General features: G+C 36.4%; 1 long non-coding RNA gene across 10 annotated transcripts in view; it reads right to left on the bottom strand.

Moving 5' to 3' along the window:
* Positions 1-26,873, bottom strand: part of LOC110967283 (uncharacterized) — a 340,473-nt gene that overhangs the window by 82,599 nt on the left and 231,001 nt on the right. For 8 of the 10 annotated variants that reach the window (XR_007938883.1, XR_007938876.1, XR_007938881.1 and 5 more), the window contains exons 7-10: positions 22,276-22,308; positions 11,506-11,727; positions 7,031-7,129; positions 4,839-5,019 (exon numbers count right to left, since the gene is read on the bottom strand). This is a non-coding gene — a long non-coding RNA (uncharacterized LOC110967283). The remainder of the gene's footprint in view (positions 1-4,838; positions 5,020-7,030; positions 7,130-11,505; positions 11,728-22,275; positions 22,309-26,873) is intronic. The other 2 variants (XR_007938879.1, XR_007938877.1) reach the window with 2 other exon arrangements.

Here is a 26,873-nt window from a genome sequence, read left to right as displayed (position 1 = left end):
TGGTGTAAAAAGCTCATCACAAACATTTGTTTTTCACGCACTGACTCAATCCAAGTCTCAAAAATGTGAAATGCCAAAAAAAGCTGCTTTCCTCCCCCCCTTCTTGCTAATAGAAAGCTGTGCTGCTGTCATGCGGCCCTCCAGCAGCACTCGGTGTTGTACTGTAAGTCTGAGAGGGTCTGAAAGGCCTCTGGGAGCAGCCAGGCGGATCAAACGACCTCCCCAGTATCCGACCAGATGTCCTTACTGGGCCGGGTTCAGATGGTCCCAGCGAGCAGCGAGGGAAAGGTCAGAGTCACACAGTGGGTTAAACTGGACCCATCATGAAACTGGCTCTGGCTGCAGGTCTGAGCAGCGCCGCCCCGCTCATCGGCAGGGATTATTTCAATTAAGGCTCACGCTGGTTGAACGCGGGATTACAACGGGGTTTAGAGTGGCAGGACACATCTGAACAGCGCACATGGTCAGCCAGTCAGCTCCCGGGGATTATACGGCTGAAATATGACAGACAGGCAGCCATAATTAGTGTGAATGTAGGCGACATGGAGAAGCCATTTTCTCTACAGGGAGTTTTTTTTATTATTATTTATTTATGTTTTTTTTTTTAGGCTGCACCAAGACTTTTACTATTTACTATTTTTAAGTTTTATGCTTGTATTGCTCAGTTAAATTTTTTTAATTCTTTTTTTTTTTTTACATTTTGCTATGATTCAAGCACAAAACTCAACCCTGTTCAGCATTTATTGAACAAAAATTGAGGTGAAATTGAGTAAAAACTTATTATTATTACTATCATTTATTCTGCTATAATAAAATATTAGATAACATTTATTTTAATTGGAAATAGTATTATTATTATAGAAAAATAATAATTATTATAGAAAAATAAATATTTTAAAATAAAAAGCCAAATCAAGTATTTCAGGAAATTTACCATATTTCCACAAATACAGCTTCTTTAATAGTTGAAACATTACAGTCAAGATTAATTCTGTAAATATATATTCTAAAGTTAGACAATTACCACAAGAAGTAGTTTTGGTTCTGTAATTTTACATACATTTGTATGTTAAATGAATAATATCTTGTGCAATTTCAGATGTTTTCACAACAAAAAAATGTTGGTTTAATGTGTTTTCATCAGCGTACCATATACAACGTTTACCATTATATATATATAATTCTGTTTCCTTACCTATACATATGGTAATGTTATTGTTTGTGTTTATTTATTTTTATATATCCTTAGTTAAACACGGAAAATCCAAAAAATACACATAATTTCATGTAAGGTTCAGACTATAAAAAGGAATTATAATTATGGGAAAATTTGTGTATTTTTTCATCCCTAGCTTTAAAAATAAACTTTTTTTCCCTTTTTTTTGTATATTCACGATAAGTTGTTTGTGAATTCGTCCTGACCTCCTGTTCTGTTGGATCTCTGGGTTCCAAGGAGATTTAAAACTTACAGCATCCGACCTTTAACTGCACACAGTTTGTTCTGAGAACGTAGTTGCACAGAAAATAAAATGGTGTTAGCATGTGCTATCGTCTGACCTCTAACCTCCTGGTAGAGGACGTTCAGGATGTAGAAGGAATAAGATACCCTGTAGATGAATTAATAAACGCTTACATAACTGTTTTCAAAGATAAATCCTGTCAGTCAATGTGTGTTACATATTAAAATGCGAATATAGAAAAGGGGATCCTCTCGGAGGGATAATTACCTCACCATTTCTTCTTCTCTGCTATTCAAAGGCGTGCTTGCCTCTATTATTGGCAGAGATGAAAAGGGAAGGTAAAAGGTGGTAACACATGCTGAGCAGAGAACCTGATCAGTCAATGATGTTTAGCAGCAGCCAGAGGATCATGAAAGGTAAAAGGCAGCCAATGAGAGACTATTAGCCTCTGCCCCCCTGTGCTGTATGCATGGCATGATTTGGACATGAATATTATTAGCGCCCGACCCGCCTTTAGCATTCATGGCAGCGACCGGCGACTCCGTCTGGCATTTCACCTGCACATCGCCCAAATTGATTGAGATGCATCGGAGGAGCCGCTGGAGACATGGCAAAGACTCACCTAATTGGCCCCGGAGTCGGCCCTAATTCCTGATTCTCAGGAAGGTCCACATTTCAAAGCAGCACCCAGATCAATTAATGGACCGGTAATGTGTCTCATTTTCATACAAGGCGGCAGTCTTAGGTTGAGAAAATCAGATATCGGCCACCTTCGACTGAGCACAGGCGGAGTTATGTGGAGGAGAATTCGATATGATGCTCAGCTGTTCAGAGCAGGACCAAATGAGGACTATCTGACTGTCTGCTTCGCTTTTTAACACTTAATGTTGGAGATCTTACATCTGCACGGGTTTAAGAAGTGGTTCTATGTTAGTTTAAAATCTTTAAATACAAAAAATTACATGTTTTATGTTTCACTGGGTGACATTTCCTTAAACATGGTCATGATTGAGAGGCAATATGGACCATCCTGCTTGAAAATTACAAGCTCAGCGTGAAAAGTTTACAATGTAATCAGTAATTATTATTCTTGGGACTAAATGGCACATGTGAATTGTATTATATGTACTTTATCGTTGGTCTTGAATATTACTGATATTAAGAAAAATTCAAAATAACTCTAGTCACATTAACTGAAAAAAAACATCCAAATGCTGCATAATCACAGACAAATCTGACAATGTTACAAATTTTTCTAAAGTTGTGTTATTCACAGCATATGCACACTGATTATGTGCATTTTTATCACTGGCTGAGAAGGGCTACACCTGGTCAACACCTGTATTGTACTTTATACAGACTGCTCGCTGATAACTTAGGTCAGATCAGAGAACTAAATGACATGTAGAAGCTAGCATGTGCCTAACACCTGTGTTATTTTCTGCTTTTTGCTAACACAAGTCAGAGCTCTAGCTAACATGCAGAAGTTGGAATTACAACCTGTGTAATTTGCGCCTCGTTAATAACACAGGAAATATTAAAGCTCTAGCTAGCATTTAGTAGCTATTATCATATTAGCCTAAAACCCATGTTATTGACTGGTTGCTGCTAATGCAGGTCATGTTGGAGTGTAAGCTAACATTTAAACGCTAGCATTAGCCTAAAACGTGTGTCAGTCTCTGCTTGTTGCTATAAGCTGATTAGAATTAGGTAACATGTAATAGCTAGGATTTGCTAGCAAGCTGTGTAATGTTCTGACAAAAGTCTTTGTGTGATTAGTGCTCTAGCTAACATGTAGAGCTAGCATTAGTCTAAAATCCGTGTAATTTGATCCTTACTGCAAACAATGGTCAGAATAGAGCTGAATCAATTTTTTTTAGAAAGTACCATTAGCCTAACACCTGGGTAAATAGATTCTTGCGAATAACACAGTTAATATTAGAGCTGAAGTAAACATTTAGCAGCTAGCATCAGCCTAAAAATCAGCACAATTTGCTGCTAAGACAAGTCAGGTTGGAGCCTAGGCTAACATTTAGTGGCTAGCATTAGCCTAAAAACCTGTGTGCTTTGCTTCGTTCTGCTAACACTGGTCAGAATAGAGCTCCTGCTAATTATTAGAACCTAGCATTAACCTAAAACCTGTGAAATTTTTGCTTGTTGCTGTTAAAGTAAATTATTTAGTGTGCATTAACGATTTACATCCTTAGATGATGCATGAAAGAGAAAAACTCAATTTTGAGTTGTTTTGCTTCCATAAAACATTTTCTTTTAGACTAGTGCGAAACACATTTAGGTGGTTATTTCACTATATTTTGGACATGCATGCAAATTAGTGCATGTTTAATTAAATAATAAGAATAGTGAAGCTAAATTAATTTAAATACTTATACATAAATAGTTTAGGAAATACACATGGAACTTTATATTTATTTTTAAAGACCATTTCCTTAAAATGAGGTTTTTCTTGTACTCACATTGACTTTTTATGAGTCAAATGCACAACCTTCGCATTAGTATTAGTTGATTTTTTTCTTTTCACCATAACAGGTAATATGCATGGCAATATATAGCAGCTTTTCTTCATTTAATGTAGGCTATATTTCAGACTCTAGTCCTCCCCCATGATGCATTCAGACATGGTTGGGAGCAGATTTGTGACCAAATCCCTGTAGCCACGAATCTAACTGTCACAGACTCGCTAACAGCGTTTCTCTGCTGCGACTCTGACAGCTGTAACCACACACCACTTTAAGGTAGAGCAAGGTACAACCCCGCTGTTTTCTCAACAGCAGACCGTGTGAAATATGAATGAGCAGCCAGTCTATACATCATGTTAGCTGACATGTTGTATTAAAATTTATGAACGACTTCATCAAAAAGCACTTTCTGCCAGACAGATCTGCCCTGACGCCAGAGTTACATGCCTGGTTGGAGTCGGATGAATGTAGGTGTGTGTGTGTGTGTGTGTGTGTGTGTGTGTGTGTGTGTGTTGACGGCTCGGCCTGAAATTATGTGAGCTGGGAGCTGGTGGAGGGTGTAACTTCAGGGAATCTGCAGCCTTATACAAGATATCTGGTGCAGAAGAAAGTGAAGCAGGTATGAAATGCATCATGAAGTGTATTTATGACATTTAAATACATTTAATTTTGAATTAATTTTCAGCTCTTGTGTGCATATTGCATGTCTTCTTTTTTACTGAGAAGCACTATGTGGGTGATAAATCTGTGAAAATCTCCGTCTGCAGAGCTCCCACCTGCTTAATTCAGCGACTGAATTCAACAGGAAAAATTCTCAGCAACTAGTTAATGATTGAAAGTGACAGGAAAAGTGAGTCCCACCAAGCAGCCCCTCCTCAGTCTTTGGGTTATGAAATAATACCTGTCATCTGCTGACTGCTGAACCCTGAAAAAGGGGGCAGGTTTTCCAGGTCAGTCCGCCATCTGTCAGCGCAGCCCTCTCCTGTTCCCCAACATTAGCACCTGATTGGCTGGAACCGAGTCGGGGTGGGCGGGGCCTCGGCAGCCCCTGCTGGGACTCGGCAGAGGGAGTCACATGGAGGCTGTGAGGAGGGAGACAACATGGACACGTGCTGTGATTAACTGCAAGTAAATGAAAATGACGGACTTTAAGATTTTCAACTAAACTAGAAGTCAGAGTCACTTCTTCAGCTCTGTGCAGGTGTAATGTAAAGTTTTCAGTTTTCAGCATGTGGAACCATTTTTCACTACAATATAAAGTCCTGCACCTCTATGCAAACAGCACAGAAATCAATAGAAGTAGAGAGAATTCATGGGGGAAAAAAAGAGTTGGCTTTCTTTTCTGAAAAAAAAAAAAAAAAAAATAAAAGCTGCAATCAACATGTACATTTCTCCAGGTGTTTAAATACTAGAGAAACATAGCAGCTCTACATACTATTAAAATGTAAGTATTACATGTGTAGAAACTGCATTTTCCAAACTTCTTCTCACAAGAACTCTATAGTTATGTTTCACCACGCTGAATGTATCTTCCTACAATTTGCTGCTCTGTTTACCATTTTGGAGCCATGCCACATTTACTGCACTGATCAAAAACATTTTGTTTTCCTATCCGTCTATTTTGAGACAGATTAATGCTAAATGGTCCCTTTACCATTGACTTTTGCCACGAAAAGCAATTTTTTGTGACTTTAGTCACGTTAAAGGAAAGCAAAAAACATGTTTTACACTGAATGTCTCTGCTTGTTGTGATCGCTGGTTAAAAAACTCAAATATTTCTAAACATCTGTGTCTTTTTATTTATCATTTTGTCAAATTATTCATGTTCGGGAGCTTTCAGGTTAACTCTTTGGGCCATTTCACCATGCTGAAAGTATCTTCAAATAACTTGCTGCACCTTTTACCATTTTTGAGCTATGCTGTATTCATTCTATTGATCAAGAGTGTTGTATTTTACTCTTAACCTCTCTAGTTTGAGACTGATTAATGGTAAATGATACCTTTACAATTAACTTTTTGTAATTTCTGTCACCATGATGTTCTGTTCGTTACCACTTCTTGTGGAACTGCAAATAATTCTAGTTTTCTTTTATTAAAATGTGTTCTTCTAAGGTAGTTTCACCATGCACAATGTATCTTCCAACGATCATATAATTGATCAAGAATGCTAAATTTTGCTCTTAATCACTCTAATTAGAGACTGATTATTGACACGTTGCTTTTATAATTGAGTTTTGTCACACAAAGCCACATTTTTGTGTCTTCTGTCACTTTATGGTTGGAGAAAACATTTTTTACACTGCAATATTTGTGTACCCCAATGACTGGTTATAAAATCTTCTAATATTTGTTGTAATCTTTTGTGAAACTTTGACCTTGTAAGCTGATTTCTCATAATTATCTTGTGTTTGTAGAAGAAAGATGTTTCACCATGCTGAATGTATTCTCCAACAACTTGTTCCTCTGTTTCCAATTTTTGAGATTTGCCTTTGCTTTCAATCTCCATTTACATTTGAGACTTGCCACATAAATTGTGATTTTGTGGCTTTTGTCACTTTTGGTTTTGTATTTTCGGACCACTAATTATACAATTTCTAGTATCTACAGTTATCTACTATCACATTGTGTCATTTAAAGGTCGTTTCTTGTCATTTTCTTGTCTTTCTGGTCGAACCATTCTTGCCTGTAAGCTTCAGTTTTATCGTGTTCCTCGCTCAAATCCACCAGGTTTGCTTCAGTCTTCTGATTGACGCACCTCAGCGGCTCTGATCGGCAGCGACGGCGGCTGAATTACAGCTAACTGCACAGATTATTATTTTCTCATGTATGAAAAACAGGAGCTCCATCCATCTCCTGCCTCTCGTCTCCCCCCCTCGCCTCCCCCTCTCCTCCCCCCCGCCTTCCCTCGCTAGTTCAGCTGTCTGGTCAATGGGACCGGGGCAAGTAGCCAAGCATGTAGAGCCAAGCCTCCCTCCCCGCCCGCCTCCCCCCTTCCTCTCCCATCCAGACGGCCTCCTGTTCAGCTGTGCCGCTCGCCGCAGGTTCCAGCCAGGTCAGATGTTCAACACGGGCGACAACATGTTCGCTCCTCACCGCTGCTTCACCACGCCTGATCGTCACGGAAAGGTCCGGCCAGGATGAAGTCACCGGTGGCGAATGCAGAATGTTCTCACCGCAGAGAGATTTTCCCGGCTGGCGGGGGGAAAAAAAGAAAAAGAAGAAGAAAAAAAAGACTCTGAAGCGGCGTTTATGACAAAATCCTCTCCACTAAAACCCAAACTAATGAAGTCCTGCTAATTAAACATTCATTCAGTGCAGGTTTTATAGACTTCCAGTGGAGCTGCACTCAGTTACCATGATAACGCTGCATCGCCTCTTATTCAAGGTGTTCTTACACTGCTTTTAAATCAGAAATACACAGAAAATAGAGACTAATGTCTGTTTTTTGCCTTTATATTGACCCCAACTACCAAAGTCAAACACTATAATAAGACGTTTTTTCATAAATGGAATAATGATGGCTTTTTTTTTTAAGAGGAGGGTTGGGGTCAAACACATGCTGCAATGATTAACTGATTAGCTGTTAACTATTCAATTAATCAGTTTGACCCAATTTTGAGGAAAAAAAGTGTAAATTGTTTGATTCCATTTAAATGTAAATATATTTCTAGTTTCTGTTTCCTCCCTCTATGAAAATAAACCAGATAATTTGAGTTGTGGCTAAAACAAAGTGATTTTCACCTTTTTCTGACATTCTGTGGAGCACACAACTAATCGATTAATCAAGAAAATAATCAACAGAAGAACTGACAGTGGAAAGAATTATTAGATGCAGCACTAACAAAGTAAAATGTTCTGAAATTTACCCTTGTTTTCTCTCAGAAAATGGTGTAACTGGTGATTTTTCAAGCTGACATGCCTGTTATTGGGGTTCTTAAAGCAAGTCAATTAAATCAATGATTAATTGATTAATCAATTAGTGGTTGACTATTAAATTAATCAGTTTGAGTCATTTTCTACTAAACAAAAGTCAAAATTCTCTGGTTCTCTGGTTCATTATCTGGTTTATTTGCCCCTATGTGACAGTAAACTGAATATCTTTGGGTTGTTGGTTAAACACTTACAAATCGACAATGGAATTAACTGGTAACTGCAGCATTAACAAAGTAAAATACCCTGAAATTGATCCTTACTTTCTCTGGTAAAATGGTGATTTTTTTCTGAAAGGTAAGACATAAGAGTGAAGCTATATAGCTGCAATGTTTAATTGATTAATCAATTAGCTGTTGACTATTGAGTTAATCAGTTTGAGTCATTTTCTTAGAAAAAGAGTCAAAGTTCTTGGATTCCAGCTTCTTAAATGTGAATATTACTTGGTTTGTGAGCATAAAACTGCATATCTCTGTCTTCATACTTGATTAGTGATAACTAAAGTAATAGTATACACCATAATGTACCTCAAACCAATGATCTAAAACCAGCTCTTTTTTCTATTGACATGTAACTGTGTATGTTCTGACCACTGAGGTAGTTTCACCAGGCTGAATGTATCTTCCAGTAACTTGCTCCTCTGTTCACTGCATTCAAACCATGGTACATTTATTCTACTGATTAATTTTGTATAATTTGACTGTCAATCTGTCTAATTTGGGATTAATTATTAGTAAATGTCATCTTTATCATTAAGTTTTGTCACAAAAACTGTATTTTTGCGCCTTTTTTGTGACTTTAAGGTTTAGAAATTGTTTCTTTTTCTACATGACCGTGTACTGATCACTGATTATACAATTTCTAGTTATCTGTTATTAAATTTTGTCCCTTAAAGGTAATTTCACCATGCTGAGTGCATCGTTAAACAATTAAGTGAAACTTGCTGCTCTGCATCCTGTTTTTGAGCCATGCCACACTTATTAACTTTCCTTAATTTTCAATTCAAACTCTCTAATTTCACATAGTTTGTAGTTTTTGACACTTAAAAAAAAAAATTCTTACACTGACCACTTGACTTTGTATGTTCTGACCAATGAAGTACTTTCACCATGCTGAATGTATCTTTCAACAGCTTTCTGCACTGTTTACTGTTTTTGAGCCATTTTGCATTTATTCTTATCATTAATTCTGTATAATTTTTTCTAAACCTCTCTATTTTGGGACTAATTATTGGTAAAAATCGTCTTTATTATTGCATGTGGCCACAAAAAAGTGAATTTTTATGCCTTTTTTTTGTCACTTTAAGGTTTAGAAAATGCTTCCTACACAACATGACCGTCTGTACTGAAGATTAGAAATTTTGTAGTTATCTTTAATTAACCTTTTGAAATGTTTCATCATTTTTTTTGTCTTTTTCTTTGTGGTTTTGTCAAATTATTCATGTTTAGGTTCTTATTCAGTCATAAAACCCAGACTAAATGGTACAAAACAAACTTGCAGCTAAAAAAAAGTTGCTAAACATGCAGAAAGGTGCTGCAGGAAGTCGCTTTCCTTGCAGCACATGCAGCGTTTCTCCGTCTCTCGTGCACAGTTGTGGTCTGTTTGCCGGGTTGAAGGTGCATTGCTGCCCTGCGAGCCGCCCAGGTGCAGAGCAGATAGGGTTGCAGCGCGTAAACGGCTAATTCCTGCACGGCTGTGGGAACGCCAGCTGCCCCCGTATTTCTCAAAATCTGAAATTGTTTTGGATTCGCGCGCCAACAGAAGGACTCGACATGCAAGAGTGAAAGCAGCTCGTTTCCCGTGTCTTCCCACGTCAATAAAATAACTGCTCGGTACCGTGGCGAAACCCAACTTCTGTTCCTCCTCCTCCTCCTCCTCCTCACCCCGCCCCCTCCCCTTCCTCCTCCTCCTCCCCTCTATGTTTGATAGATCATACCGAATGTATCTGAGCTGCATCAAAGCAGCAGGACTGGAGCAGAGAAGATGCATATGTTTGACCATTAAAGCCTCTCACAATATTGACTGTACTTCTGCAGGGAAGTCAAACGTTTTTCTCGCCACATTTCTGCTCAATGAATGCAACCTTTAAACCCTCCACACACTTGTTTCTGCAAATGAGCGCGCTCAGAGTGAGCGGTAACGAGCCGCACTCTCCACACAGTCCACCAACCTTTAAACCTTCTCAAACTCATCTTTGTTCCACTGCTGCACAACCACTTTCAGAACTCATTTCCAAAACATCGAGGAGGTTTCGGAAGCCCAAATGATTATTAGGTTTATCAGATACAGGGGATCAGGGATCGAGGCTAAAGGGCTCTTTTGTTACAGAAAGAATGGCTGCAATTTTTGCAAAAAGAAAAAAAAAAGTTGTGGAAAAGCACATTAGCACAGGTCTAAATGACAGAATTATTTACGATTGTTTCATAAATAAAATTTAAAAAAAATTCTCTATTTTGGCCCTGAGGAAAACACTAAAATCCCATTTTTTTTAGATATTTAACAGTTATTTAAAAATATATTTTGAATTATTCTGCATTTTTTAAAAATATTTTGCCACATTAAACTTTTACTAATATTTAATTCTTATTTTTATTTTTTTTATCCTTATTTGCACAGATACAGTGGATCAGGAATAAGGGATGAAAAGTTGTGGAAAACCACTTGTAAAGGCTGAAATGACACAATTTTTAATTACTTTTTAATATTTTAAAATGATAATTATTTGATTTTTTTCTAAATTTTGCCATACTAAACTTAGAATAATATTATATATTTTTTCATAGTCTTAATTTAAAAAAAGAATTATAGAATACAGTGTTGAAATACATCAGATCTGGGATTAGGATCTATAGCATTTTCTGTAAAATAAATAAATAAATAGAGGGGATATTTGACCATTTTATCATATTTAAAAAAAAATATTCCATGCTTTTTCTATATTCTGCAGCATTTAACAATATATTCTTATTTTTTTCTCGTTTTAAAATCCTAATTTGTCACATATACATATTTTTTTGGAAATAGTACGCCACATTAATGTTTTATTTTCCATTATTATAATTAGAATTCTTAGTAAAATATGAGTTTTTGTATTTTCTTATATCTATTTTTAAAACTTTTTTTCCCCATTTTTTGAGTTACTATGATATACAAAGAGCACAACAATCACACCTGTGACACACATATCGCCACATACATGCAACATAACGATCACTATCAATTGTAATAATTATTGATGGTGGCATTTAATTATATTAGTTTTAATTATAAATTCTAAAAAAAAGGATGATAATAATAAAACCTGAAGCAGAAACAAAGGAGTTAAATCAATTAAAATTAATTGAAAATAAATAAAATAAATAAATAAAAATTAAAGGAGAGAAGGGGATCCTTAGATTTTTGATGAATTTTCAGCTATTTTCTTGCACCCTAACGGAGCATTTTAGTGAATCTGGCCCATTCTTTTTACTGCATCTCCGTCTAAACACAATGTGCGTTACACATGTTAAACATTATTTATATTTCCACACATTTGTTGTCCCCACAGATCACAGAGAAACGCCGCGAACTCGGCAGCACAACAGACACGTCAACATTCAACACTGTCGGTGACACTGTGTGGCAGCAGAAGCACAGACCGACTGTTGGTGTCGTCGTCTCCGTGGCAGCTTGAGGATTTTTGGCGGGCAGATGTTCCTCGTCAGGCGCCGCTCGACCTGCGAGACGAGACGAGACGGTTCAGGCGGCGGCTGACCTGCGGAGGTTCGAGGCTGCGAGGACGGCGGCTCGTCCCGGCGGCCTTCGAGGGAGATTTGGGCTCGTAGACGGATGGATGTGGACTGAGATCAGCAGAATGGCATCTGCTTTACACACCCACACACACACACACACACACACACACACACACACACACACAGCTGAGATATTAGCATTCAGAGCAGAGCTGCAACTGAGCAGCTTTTCTCTGTGTTTGTTCTTTTTTTTTTAAGCAGACAGGGAGCTGCAGCACTTCACCGCCTAAACTCCCGTCAACCTCCTCAACTTGTGCGACTCTTCAGGAGTTTCATCGTTCGAGTCTCACAAACCGCTAATCTGATGTTAGCGTTGAAACACGTCGGGCACATTTTTGAGGATAAAAGACGTGAAATTAACTCCAAAGTGTTTCTTTGCTACCGTAATTTGACATCTTAAAGAATGACTCAGCTTTTAAAATGAGGCCTTGGATATATTTAACAAAATGCAACAGACATGGAGCTTTTTCTGCACAAGTTGCTCAGTATTTAGAATAAAATTAGAGAGAAAATAACATTTAATGGAATGTACTGATTAGAAAAGATGCCAATATCAAGAAATTAATTGAAAACCCGAGTTACTAACAGAATCAGATTCAACACCAATTAGGTTTTCATGTGTGAATAGTTTCACTTAAAAGCAAACAAGAAAATCTGTGAAGAAGGACAAAAGGCTAAAATAGCAGGTGCAGCTAATTTAAGATACTCTAAAGGTACTAAAAGTCACTGAAATATTTATATTATGCAAGAATGTGCAAATTATTCAGTTAAAAAAGTGCAAAACAGCACATTATGTAGCATGAATAACTTGGAATGTCCATAAAGATACTAATAATCCTGTTAAAAAAGCTTGCTGCATGTAACGTTACAACAAGATATGTGAACTTTTTATATTATTTTATATTTTATATTACATTTTCCTAAAGAAAAGACCAACTAATGAACAAATATTTACATAAAACACTGTTTTAATCATTATTGGTAGCATTACTCATGTGTATTCTGTTATTATTGAGTAAAAACTGGTGATTTGCATTATGGGAAATGTAGGATCCCACACCTGTGACTTAAATCCATCATATCTCAGCATCTGCTGATTTAATGTCAACATTTGTTTTGTATTAAACCAACTAGATTTTTATATTAATATTCAGTTTCTAACTTATTTATGACCTTAAACTGTCCATTCCTGCAGCTCCAGGGTTAAATAGAACACTTATGTCCACTTTTATTGGCAGTAAAGCAGAATGTTCTTTATCGGCACCTCTTCACTGGAGCCACAATAAGTCATGTGTATATAAAGGATGAAGATTCACCTAAAAGACTCCAAACTTTTATGTCTCTAACTCGTATTCATGCCAACTCTGTGACATTAGTGAGGATTAGAGGTCGAGCTGAAGACTTTTTGATGTATTATGAATTCCTATTGATGGGAAGAAGGTTGAAGACATTAAATGGTCTCCTCGTCTACAGTAATTAAATTAGGCTTAATTAAAAGCAAAGAGCTAAAACTGGCACCTTTTCAGATACATAAATGTAATCTAACTTTTTAAAGGAAAAAAAATTCAAGGGTGGAAAGCACATTTTTTACTCTGCACAACTTCTTTCTGCTTGTTCCAAACTTTTTAATGCTGATTAAAATTGGTTTAAATACACAACGGGGCCACAACTAACAACAATGTTCTGTCAGGTGTTTTCTTGTTTAATCAATTAGTTGTTTGGTTTATAAAATGTCAGAAAATGTCCGCAACTCAGTTTCCTGTCACATTTAAGAAGCTCAAAGCAGAGAATTTAGACTGTTTTTTCCCAAAAGAAATTATTCAAACCGAATAATCAACTAAAACAACAGTTAGCTATTATATTTATAGTTAAAAGCTAGTTTATTCATTGTTTACTCATGCTAAGAAACTTGATAAATGGTATGTTATCTGTAAAAAAAAACCAAAAAAAAAAACCAGAAGAATTACTTCATTTATCAGAAATAGAAACTGTAATTAATCGTTGCAGCTCTACTGCTAAAATTTCCAAAATCATTCCAATTATCACAGCCAGAGACTGTAAAGTTAGAAAGAATCTGATTCTAAACTTCCCCAACAGTTACTGAACTAAAAAACTGCAATATCATAACAAAACAGTGAGTGACAACTTGTTTGATTGGTTGATTCATCAATTAGTTAGTGCAGCTCTGTGAGAGGAAAAAAAAAACAAAAAACTTTTTACTTCAATCATCAGAGCCAAGTAAGTAAAAGTACTTTTCAAATAGTCACTGAAACAAACAGGAGGTTTTGTTGAGAAATTACCCAAATCTGAGCCTAAAACTGTGATATTTATAGTCATAGAAGAGGAAAGACACCAGAAAATAATCACATTTAGGTAGCTGAAGTTAGAGAACACAAAAATAAAACATAATCAATCCTCAGTCGATTATCAAAATAGCTGCAGATTAATTTAAATAGTCGACAAGTGGTTGAATGAATGGAAAATTACTCAATTTATCAGATAATTGGACTAAATGTGAGCTTTTAGTCTGGGAAAATAAAGCAAATGTGAGCTTTAAAATTGCGATATTTAAAAAAAAAGCACTTCATTCTTTACTTTTGGTTCAGTTTAAAGTTGTAGAAGTGGGAAGAAATTGAAAAATGTTTAAACTCAAGGAAACTATAATCAAAGATTTGACTGTTCTCTCTTTATTGATTACCAAAACAGCTGGTGATTAGTTTGATAGTTGATAGCTAATTGATTATCCCAAGATGCCAGGATGTTGTTTTGATGAAAGCTTGAGAGAAAAGTTAGAATTTAACAAACTAGTTGATACTAATAGTTGCAGTTTAGCTGATTAAAGGTAACGTCTGACCGTTCACACCTGGACCTGCAGGTGATAATTGTCTTCCCTGAATATAAAAACTGAACTCTCCATTTTCTTTCCCACCAATTAGAGACGTCTGTGGTGGCAGAGCAGCACATTGCACTCTTGGACCTTCGTCAACGGGGGGATGAGGCGATTCGTGTGAAACGGTGCTGGCAGCACAATCTGCAGCTCGCATTCATTCCCCCTATAAACTCCTCTCTCTCCGTTTTTTTTTTTTTTTTGCGGTTTCCTCCCCCGGCGATGCAGACAGCACAATAGTCTCACTGAGCGGTGACGATTAACACATAAAAGCGACACGGGGAATCTCGCTGCTAGATACTAGCGCACATGAGAGGGCAAAGCATTCATAGCATGCCAGCAACTTCAGTGGGAGCCCCTTCTATCTGATTGGTGATCTTTTGTTTTGGCGTTGCCCTCGATTCGGGGGAACGTGCCCAATCAGATTACGGAGAGGGAGGCAGAGCGAGACGACAATCGCTGTTTTCTATTTACTGCGTCTATCTGCAAACGGCTGCACTTAAGGAGGCCGCAGATAAGTCGAAGCGTCTCCATTTCAACTTAGACCTCCTTCTTCTTCTTCTTCTACTTTATTCGAGTACAGTTTGGGTGAACAGTGGTGCCAGGAAGTCAAACTCAGGCACAACCAGCTCTTGTTTTAATCCAGAGCTTGGAAGTGGAAGGGAATGGCAGAAAAATACAGAAAAATGAAGCATCCTGTCTCAGAGAACATCTGGGAGATCCACCTGGCTTCATTTTGGAGGTTCCTCAGTCAGAATAATCGGGGTTTTAAACTTTATTTTACATTTGTGGAGACATATATTTGAAGAAATCTATCTAAACTCCTTTTATTGGACAAAAGCATCCATTATTACCACTTTATCAGCTACAGATGAAGACTTCTAAGGTGTTTCTCGTGGTGTGGAAGCCTTCAGCTTCATTTTAGAGGTTCCTCACTTATATAAGTTTGTATTCCAATCTTTATTTTATACTTTCAGATAAATATATTTGGACAAATCTGTCAAAATTCCTTATATTAGACAAAAAGGATCCACTTTTGCCACTTTACCAGCTGCAAATTAAAACTTCAAAAGGTGGTTCTAGTAACAAAAAACACTAAATAAAGTGACATGGAAGTCCAGTACAATCCTAATGGACCTCAGCTTCATTTTAGAGGTTTCTCACTTCTGTTTCAATCTTTATTTTACACTTTTGGAGAAACATGTTTGTAAAAATCCATCTAGAACTCTTACATTAGACAAAAACATAATTTTTTGCAAATTTAAATGCTGCAACAGAACAGTGTAAAGTCTTTATATTCGACAAAAGCAGTCAGTTCTTGCAATTGAAAACCTGCAACTTAAGTCTTCTAAAGTGTTTCTTGTACCAAAACACACAAAACAAAGAAGTCCAAATCAAGCCACATGGACTTCAGCTTCATTTTGGAGGTTCCTCACTTATATAAACTTCTGTTTCAATCTTTATTTTATACTTTTGGAGTAATATGTTTCCAGAAATCTGTCTAAACTCCTTATGTTAGACAAAAGCAGCCATTTCTGCCACTTCTTCAGCTGCATATTAAGTCTTCTAAGAGGTTTCTTGCACCAAAACACACTTCCAAGCTAACAGTCTGATGTAATGTTGTTCATACTGACAATAAATAGACCAACAGGTGTAAGAAAATATTGTGTTTAAAGAAATAAACTGACGTGAAAGCCCTGTATAAGACACACATAAACCTACGTGGACCTCAGCTTCATTTTGGACGTTCATCACTTATAGAAACTTGTCATCTAAACCCCAAATATTCAATATATGAAACAAAAATAGCCTGTTTTCTTCCAATTTAGAAGCTAAAATGCTTCAAATTCAGCAAGTTTCTTGTAAGATAACACACCTCCAAGCTAACAGTGTGGTTTAAACTGACAATTAAGGAGCTAGCACAGTCCAAAAACTCTCCCAAGCAAGTGAACAAAAACAACAAGTTCAGCGCAGGACATGCAGAAATTTGAACTTCATGTATCCGGCAGCAAACCGTCTGAATACTGAAGCAACAAATATAGGTAAAGGCCACAAGTGATTCAAACATGCTTGATTTTTGCAGCATTAAGTCTCGATTCAGTTTGTATTTGCTGCTGGTTGTGTCTCCTGTCAGGATAATGAGTCTTCTGCTGTCAGTTTCTTTGCAAAAAGTCACTTTTTACACTTGATGGACGTCTGAACTGGAAGGAAAGCAGCTCTGTGTGTCTCTGGGTTGTTTTTTCTTTTCTTTTCTGCATCAGCAGCAGTGCTGGCAGCGCCTTCTTGGCCCGTTTCGGTCCCAGTTTCAGTTCTGGTGCAAACCGGACTTCAGGTAAGTTGCTAAACTTGTGAGCTCCTTCTAGACAACATTAGAGTTTAACTATCAGTTTTTTTCTTTAGTGTTCTTTGAGCAGTGTTAGATTAAAAATGGACACATGGTTAAAAAAGAAGCTGCAGAATCATAATTATTATCATAATTAGACTCTAAATGATGTCCTGTTGTCATAGATATTGCTTTGCAAGCATCATCTTTAGACCTAAGGACATAATTGTGAATATTTTACCTATTTTTGTACCTTATATGTTGAGCTCATGTATTATGCATGCTGTCAATGAATCTATTGATTATTTTCTTGATTAACTGATTACTGATGTCAAAGAGGGGGAAAGAAACCAGAAAATATTCACATTTAAGATGCTGAAAATTGAAACTTTTTCCCTTTAAAAAATCATTTTAAGCCAATTAATTGATGACTACTTGACAAACTGTCGCAGCTCTAATGTTTATGAATCATAATCAATTATATTAACAAATTAGCATCACTGGTTTTACTACTAAATGCTATTTATTTGCATATATTTGATATATTATAATATTGATCAGATGTAGACGGCAAGTTTATGCTTCTGTTAAAATAAACACAAGAATATCTGAGTATGCACAGTTTTAAATAGGATTTATACTCTAAGGTGTAAGAGAAGGTTGTAAATATTGGCAACAAAAACTTTTCAGTTTAACAATTAATTTTGAAAAATTTGAAGATATTTTCTGCACTTTTTTCAGATTAAGCGGTAAGTTTAATGTCTCAGCACAAAGATTAGACGGAAAATCTGAAGTTTTAAATGTTTTTTTGCACTTTGTTCTTGCACTTATTGTTGATTTGGTGAATTTCTGCAGACCTGTGTTCGCTGGCATTTGATATTTCATAAACAATAACTGATCAAAACTGGTCAATTGAGTGGTTCATCCTCCTGCTGATGACTTCGCCACTTATTCACTGCATGAATAAATTATAATATGCAAAATAAAATATTCTGAAATTGAAGTTTAGTGAAGAACTTATTTAGAGTTTAACTGTTTCAAACAATCAATGATTACCATCGTCTCCAGTCTGAGGTTAAAAACTGCTCAAATGTGACGTCTTCATCATCTTTTTTTTTGTATTTTGTGACACTAGATGCTCATTAGGGTCACAACTCCCTTCAAAATAAAAGAAAAAATATTCCAGTGAAGGACTTTGTGGTAATTAATGCTGTTTCTCTCCCCTCTTTCTCGTGCTGTATTTACACTTTGACGGTACAATTAAGGCTTTGGAAGTTCAGATGAGAGCAGACTTGGCTGTCAGGACAAGTCTGGAGGTTGGGGGATGCTTTCTGCCACCTCGAGTGGGATTTTACGAGCCAGAAGCCTCTTTTTGACGGCACAAGGATCCAGACTGACCGACGTTTATCGCACCTGAGAAAAGCGGCACACATGTCACTGTTCCACAAAGGCTCAGACGCTGAGGCTCTGCGGCAGCATTTCAGTCATCATCTAGCCCAAATCACACGTATGAACGCCTCTAATTAGTGCATGTGAACGAAAAAAAGCACTAAATATGACTTTAGTTTTCAAGCATGGCACAAAAAAATAATCACTATTCTGCAATAACGCAGCATTTAAAGCTAGAATATGATGAAATATTTTCAGCTTTAGCACATATGACAGTCCAAGCTGCTATTTATATAAATGATGTAAAATGTTACAGATAAACTGCTTTTTTTTACACATAAATTGTTCCTTACAACTAGTTTTGTGACTTTTCTTTCTCTTTTCTTTAAAAAATAGCAGCAAAAAGCTAAAATGACCTTTTCAGAAATGTAATTTATAGAGAAACACAAACAAACATAGTTGAAGAGAAGATATTTACTCTGAATATAAATGAAAAGCAAGATAAAGAAGAAGCAAATAAGTTTCTTTGAATGTTATGAGCATAAAAGTGCACTCTCATGGATTATTAATGTCAGATTTTTAAATGTGAAACATCTTTGAATGTGTATTTAATTGTGCTCTGGATGTGCTATAGTTTGTGTTGGTGGATGCGATATTTTGGCTTAATTTGTAAAATAGAAAAATACTCGCTTTGAACAAATAATTTACACATTTTTGACACCAGAAAACAATTATCTTAAACCTATTTTTGACCAGAATGGGCTTGTAATGACTCCAGTGTTTGTCCTAATCCAGTGTGAATGTTAAGTAATTGTTAAAATTCTACGTGGTTGCTGCCAAAATACTTCAAGTATTCACTGTTTACCCCAGATTCTCCTGCTCATTAACACAGCAAAAACCTTTGATATTTAATTTAGACCGGTGTCGGACACCGAGACTCTCCGGAATTATTAGCTGGAAGCAGTTTAAAGCTGTAGAATACCAGCGACGCCACGTTTAAAAGAGAGAAAATAGTGGATTTTTGCTGTTTTAAGCCGGTTTTCTGTGTGATATTTGTGCAGAGTGAAGCCGGTGTGAAGCAGCAGCAGCAGCAGCGTTTGGAGGCTGAGCAGCTGATTTTAAACTGTAGGGTGCAGCAGTCGTCTTTCAAACGGGAACGAGACGGAGGCAGCAGCAGCAGCATGGAGGTGGAGGATCAGACCGAGGCCTCGACGCAACATCCACGACCGAAACCGAGAGCAGGAGGAGGAGGAGGAGGAGGAGGACGATGTGTAATTACAGACTAAACACCGACACCCGACGTGATTTACATTACTTGATGTCACGGAAAAAATATTAGATGAGGATTGTTTTCGTCGGTAACAGGACCCAACACACACACACGCATCTAACAAGCCACTTGACCACTTAAGTTGCGATGATTATGCCATTAACTGACGTGAACCTTCAGCCAACTCATCGCGTCATCAAGCGAGCGGCCAATCAGGAGCCGGCGTCGATGACTGCTCAATGAAATCCTCTAATTTTTTTATTTTTTATTGCTGTTTGTTCCCCCTTATTTCTTCTGCTGTTTTATTATCCTCATGCGCAGATAAAATAAGAGCATCCAGTTTCTTTGGAGATCCATATGGTTCCAATTTATGTGCTCGGTAATTCCCCCGAATCTGTCATTATACGAGGGTGGAGAGTCTCCTTAAGGTTTGACCACATGATCACTGGCGATGCTTCCGCATTCCTCACAGCAGATGATTGGAATGTTTTTAGGGTGAAATGTACAGCAAGAGCACAGTTTCTGGGCCGCTTTGAACAAGCAAGATGCAAAAAACCCCGAAAAATCTAATTCTGAAAAGAGAATATGGAGGATTCCTGCAAAATAATGAACAATCATTGAATCACTTCCAAACAGAAACTGAATATCTGCTTGTAAATGAGTGATTTTGTTCTTCTTTTGTTGTTTTTTTTTTCTTCTGGCAGCAGCATTTTGAGCCACAATGCACGAAAGAAATGACGAATATGAAACAGCTTGTTAACTTCGAGGCTCTCCATCATCTGTTTTCGAACTATTTAGTTGTAGTCAATTGAAATATCTTCATTTTTCTGGGTTGAATACGACCAAAATCACATTCCACGGCTGCTTCCAAAGGATTACATGCCTGCTTATAATTACATGCAGGTAGACTCTAATCTGTGCTAATTCGCTCTCGAAGAAGGTGTTTCAGGCTCATCTGATCGGAGACAGTTTATCGGATATAAATGAGCAAAGGTGCAAAGTTTAGGCGAGGATGATGGAAGGTTTGGGCCAAATATTGAAGCTGCTGAAGCATTTTAGAGAAATATTTAGAGGTTTGATCGATGTTGCACAAAGATGAAGTGCATCTGTGTTTCATATTTAGCAACTCAGCAAGACAGAAAAAGCGAGAAATGTGTCGAAATACAACATAAAACTAATGCTGAACCAAACAATTATATAAAAACACCATCTACTAATCAACATATGGAAGCCCAGAGGTGACACAAAAACAAAAGAACTACGCAACACATTAGAATAATATTAAATTACTTTTAGAAATACCTGGTGTCCAACAGTGCCTGAAAAAACACAGCTGCTGTCAAATAGCATTAAAGTGTTTTTTCTTTGAAATTGTTATGATTTAACCCTCTGAACTCGCAGTTTCTCAGTGTTTTTGTAACATTTTTTCTCACTGTGGACTCATTTTTCACTGCAATCTCTACAAAATCAGCAAAATCATGACTACAAGTAATAAGAAGTAAAGAAGTTGTGCTTAGGAGTGCAGAATTTGTAGTTTTTTTTTAAAGAGAAACGTCTGCAATATGCTTTATTTGTGGCATTTAAAAAAGAGACGTAGAAAACAGCAAATTTGATGAAACTTGATTGATTTTCCTGTTAAAATCAGAAATCACACATGACATGTTGAAGGAAAAATGGAAAGTTGGATATCCGCAGATTTTGTTCTGTTTTTACCGTTTCTGGCTCTGATAAATCGTGTATTTATTAACAATATTTTTCAACTAACATGTCAGGTTTTTGTGTACAAATTAAGATTTAGTCTTTTCTTTGGATTGTTGGATTAAAAAGTCTCAACAATTGTCACACTTCCTTTGAGGCATCAAATGTCAAATCTTTGGACACTAAAGTATTATTTTCACGCTAAATTATATACTGACTATGTGGTATATGTAGAAATTCAAGCTTTTTTCTGCAATTCAAAGTTTTTTGGGGAGTTTTTGGGGTTTGCTTGACCTTAAATGACCTATTAAATGTCAACATTTTTTTTGCATTTTTTTAAAATAACAGAAGGTTTTGGGATTCTGAGGCTGAAAAGTATAATTTAGCTGAGCGTATTAAACTGATTTACGTGGCAACTGTAGCACAAGTCAACAAATGTGGATTGTATTTTTTTAAATTCAGACACACATTGCTCAGAATGCCAATTTTCAAATGAAAAAAACCCAGTTTGTAAAAAAAAACATGTCTAATTCTTGGCTTTGGTTTTTGCCTGTATTGACAGAAAACAGTGCAAATGAAGGGAAGCAGATGAAAGACGGCGGAGTCACCAGGGTGACCCCGTATTTTTTGCAGATTTCTTTTTGCACTAAGACACTGATCACAGTATTTTCCACCAAACAGGCTCCTCTGTAATCAGAGCAGCTCATCAAATATGCTTCTAATAATAGAACGTTAAAATGGAAGGAAAAAAATGCAAATTAAGGTGATTATTACGAGTCATATAAATAAATAATGTGTGTTTGTGCTCCAAAGGCAGCTTTAAAAAAACCCTGTTTTCACCTGGATTTGCGAGTTACTGATTGATTTTTCTTCTGTTTTTGGAAATAAACAGAGAATTCACGAGAAGACTGATGGCTCCTTGTCGTACATCACATATGGGAAATGAAATTCCTACTTGATTGAATGCTTTCAATTTAAAGTCACGCCCGGACTTCCGTACCCGAAGGCCAGCAGCACATATGAGAACATCCTTTTCCTGCCGGTTCTTACCTTTTAATCTTCCCGCTCCTGAACTGACGCCACCTGAAAAGAGACAAAAGGTGGAGTGTGTTTAGGGATACAAACGACGCCGACGTCCACAGCGGCTGTCACATGAAGAAGACACATTAGTAAATAACAGCGGGTTGATAACGGTGAAATGCACCATCAAATGTACTTCATAATGCTTTACGGCTGCCATTCGTTGACATTTATATATCACTTTTTAGTGGCGGGCCAATGAAACGCCGGCTTTGAATAAAGTCGGCCATGATTCATGTCTCTGCTGTGTCAGTCTTACATTAATATTATGACCATATCCATCATGTCGGCCATCTATAATGAACAGATGCTGTAAAACACAATTTGGCATGACAAGAGGGAGAGGTGGCGGCAGAGAGTTTCATTCGCAGCAGCATGTTGCCTTTCAGACGGCCAGTCGAGCTCCAACACGAGTCTTTTCTGCGCAAAGCCGAATGAAAGGTGACAAGTGATGCAGCAGGAAGGACTCCTACTGACTCTGAGGTGCACACTGATCCATTTCGGTCCTTTGTAGGCCAAAAGATTGGGAAAAACTGGTCTAAACTTGACCAAACATCAGCTTATGTGGTCTACAAACTTTCCTCTTTTGATCTCCTCAACACAGGTGATCATAACGGTCTCATTATGGTTCTTTTTGGATCATTTTAAGAGTTTTTACATGTGAAAAACCATCCAGTAATGCAAAAATGACAACGTAGATCAGAAAAAAAGGGACAAAAATGAACAAAATTAGCAAAATTGTGTTCTGTTTGCTTGAGAATCACATCAGAATCATCAGTTTTAACAATTAATTTCACACTAGATATGCAAATTCTAAGTCTATTTTTTGGAAATTTTATGGATATTTTCCCGTTTTTCAAAAATATCTAATTTAACAAACACACCTATATAAAATTAAAGAACTAATATTTGCTTTTCTGATAATTTCCACTAATTTGATCTAATTTTAGAAATACATTTAGATGACTAAAGATGAATTTAATCTATTAAACAAAAGGGAAATATTTGTGATTTATTATTTTAACTGTCTTTTTACATTAAAAAATTACATTTCTATTTAAAGATAGGTTGTGGTAACTCACAGTTACAGGTTTTTAATATTATTTTATGTTATATTGCACATTCAAGGCCTATTTTAGTAATTTATGTATTTTGTGTATTCCAAAAAATATCTCATTTAACAAACACATCTCTGTCAAATTACAAAACCAACACCACTTCTTTTTGCTCATTGTTAAATATATTTACAGCATAAAATATACAACCTGATTTAATCTACAACAAAAGGAAATAACTGTGAAATTATGATAAATGTGTGAATATATTTTAACATTTTTTTTTTACATCAAAAATTTAAATTGCTGATAAAAATTGTAATTTTATGGTTATTCTCAGGTGATGGATATTTATTTTATTTTCAAAAATATCTCTATGTAATATTTTCTGGTACCTGTCACTAATTTCATTCAATTTTAGAAATATACTCAAAGTTTTAAACTTGAATTCAACCTATAAAATAAAAAGAAAATATTTGTGAAAAACTACGATAACTTTCAAATGTATTTTACATAAAAAATTTCACATTTTGTATCAAAAAGATACATTTTATGGTTACTCATTACAACTTATTTATGGTCTATTTTGCAATTTAAATGTTAAACAAATCAAATGTTATAGGATTATTTATTTTTCTGTCAATTATCACTGATTTAATTTAATTTTAGAAATATGTTCACAGTTTCAAACTTGAATTAAATCTACTGCATAAAAATAAAAAATATATATATTTTTAAACTATAATAAATTTCCAAATGTATTTCAACATTCTTTTCAAAAATTCAAAGAAAGGCTATAAAAAACTGTAAATAAAAAGTAAAGATTTTGTAAAATTACAGTTTTTGTTTTATTATAGTGTAGGTTTCACACCTGCATTGTTCTGATTACCTCCAGAAAAACAGTTGTATTTTGGAAAAATGTCTATAATTAAAGGATATCTCTCATAAAATTACATAAGTATTTTCTTCTTTTTGTCTGTCATCTCTAATTGTATGCTTTGTGAATATATTTATTTATAGTACTAAACTTGAATTCAACAGTATCGTATAACAAAAATGAAATATTTGTGACTAAGTAGAAATTGCAAATACAGACAAAAAAAGAAGGAAATTTTATGGTTAAAAAATGAAATTGCAAAAATGGAAAGTTCACAGTTAGATATGCAAATTTACAGTTTATCCCTGTACTTATTTTTTAATTTTTCCTAACTTGAAACAAATAAATTAATACTACTACTACTACTATTAAAAAATAAAATAATAATAATAAACAAATACTGAATGAAATTAATTAATTATATAATACATAAACAGATTAAAAAATTGCAAAATTATATAATAAAATGAGAAAAAGCTCCATTAAATTACAGTTTGTTTTTATTTTCAGTAAGTTTTTTTCACCAAGTTCGGTTTGGTTTGGATGCATAAATACAGAAATACACGCTCATTTACGGTAGAACGCATTTCACATTTGGGTTGTTGGACTTAGCTGTTTGCATGATGAAGATAAAAGTAAAAATATTCCTTACTAATCAGCTCAAATGCATTTTGCCAGCAGCTGGTTCGGGCAGCCTATTATGGACTGTATTGAGATGACATTAGTGTGAAGTGGTCCTACATAAATGCTGGTAAATGTAACTGACGACATCTGAAAAAGTCCAGTTTCACCACATCAAGAGCTGCTTGCTGGAAGAGTTTGCTACAATCTACAGATGAAAGCGTTTTAATTGTTGGACTTGCGTACTTGCAGACGGAGGCCTGCAGATACGACTCAAATCTTTCTTTGTTAGCCGCCGTATGACTCCTCAGACGGACCCTACGAACCCTTGAGCAGATCCTGACCCAACGTTGGGCCACCCAACGCAGCATTTCACTCACTTTTCATCAACCACGTCTGAAATGTCTCTCCGCTGGCAGACATGTGTAGTCAGTGCTGAATTCTCCTCTGTGCTGCTGCTCAAACAGATTCTTTTAGCTTTTTGCCAGATTTGGTGCCACGTCTCAGCTGTGATTCGTGCACCCGGATCGTTCTCCTGCATCTGTTTAGTCGCCTGTGTGATAACGCAGGTGGCGGCAATCAGCGCCGAGTCTTAATATTTTAAAGAGGAAACGCTGCTCGTGTGTGTGTGTGTGTGTGTGTGTGTGTGTGTATGTGTGTGTGTGTGTGTATGTGTGTGTGTGTGTGTGTGTGTTTGGCCAATAAAGCTCAACTGGGCTTCTAAAAATGAAGTAAAAGCAGAATCTGTTTGCGAGGTGGGAGAAAGATTGGACGTTTTATTCCTCCTTAAAACTGAACAGCGCGGGCTGATTCATAAAAACTGTCATTTCAGGTGAGATTAAACCGGAAACTTCCTGCTTTTTGTGCAAACATGCAGACAAACGCGCCAAGACAGATGAATAAAAACCAACCGAATGATGAAATCACAACTCCAACCTCTGCTCGATGTCATGTCAGGAAAAACCTCTTTAAAATATTTCAAAAATGCTAATTTCCTAAATGTGTTTTTCCCGGCTGCGCTGATGAAGGTGCATATTTCTCCCCTCCTCCTCCTCCTCCAACTCTTTCATTTCCCCTCTCGGCCTGTTGGAAATTACACACAGCCTTGTTTTGTATGCAAAGATACCTCCCTTGCTCAGGGAAATTTTTATTTGTACGCCGTCTTTTCCCGCTAATGCAACAAATGAGAAATGGCGATCCGGGCCTCGGGAAATGCTCGGGCCCCGCAAACTGCCACTGTGATGTTTGAGCATAAGCCTCCCCTTTTAAAGAAGCGTGTTGATTCTCCATACCCCAATATTGACCGACCGTCTCTGTTTGATGTATGCATGGGGCCCCCACCACCGCGTACACACTCACAAACCCAATGTTTGGGCTTAACTTGTTAGTTCTGCTTCTGATGCCCCGAGATATTAGTGTACGATCGACTGTAGTGTCGGTCCGGCTGACTGTCTGTCTGACTGTCTGACTGTTTAAACGACTGACGGTTCAACTGCAGCAAGTTCGTGTGTGTTTACACGCTGAAGAACGAGGCGCAAACACAAACCTGCGAGCTGCTAATGAAGCTACACCTGCTCATATGAAGAGAAAATGTAATTTTTCCTGAAAAAAGCAAATGAGGTTGGTTGATTATCAAGTGTAAGAGTTTAAATTACTGTATTAGAACCAGGAGAGACTCGATCATGATGATTTTTGGAGAGTTATGTGCAGTTATGTGTATTTATTTCATGTATAATGAATAACATGGTCGACGCTCTTATGATGCTTTATTTTAGTCCAATATATAACAAGTGGTGCGTTTTTTCATCGCTAACAATTAAAAAATAAACTAATTAATTTTATAAAGTTTTGTAAAGTTTTTTTTGTCTTACCTTTTGAACTATATTGGTAAAATTAGGATCAGAATTATCTGAAATAACTCATTTGTCGCAATTCTAAGGTCCTTATTGGTATAAATGTAAAATAATATCAATAATACATTTTTAAAAAAGTGTTTCCAGTGTTTCGTTGAGATT

Source organism: Acanthochromis polyacanthus, chromosome 22 (assembly GCF_021347895.1).
Source record: "Acanthochromis polyacanthus isolate Apoly-LR-REF ecotype Palm Island chromosome 22, KAUST_Apoly_ChrSc, whole genome shotgun sequence".
NCBI classification, from domain to species: Eukaryota; Metazoa; Chordata; class Actinopteri; family Pomacentridae; genus Acanthochromis; species Acanthochromis polyacanthus.
This window is presented reverse-complemented; position numbering and strand designations above follow the sequence as displayed.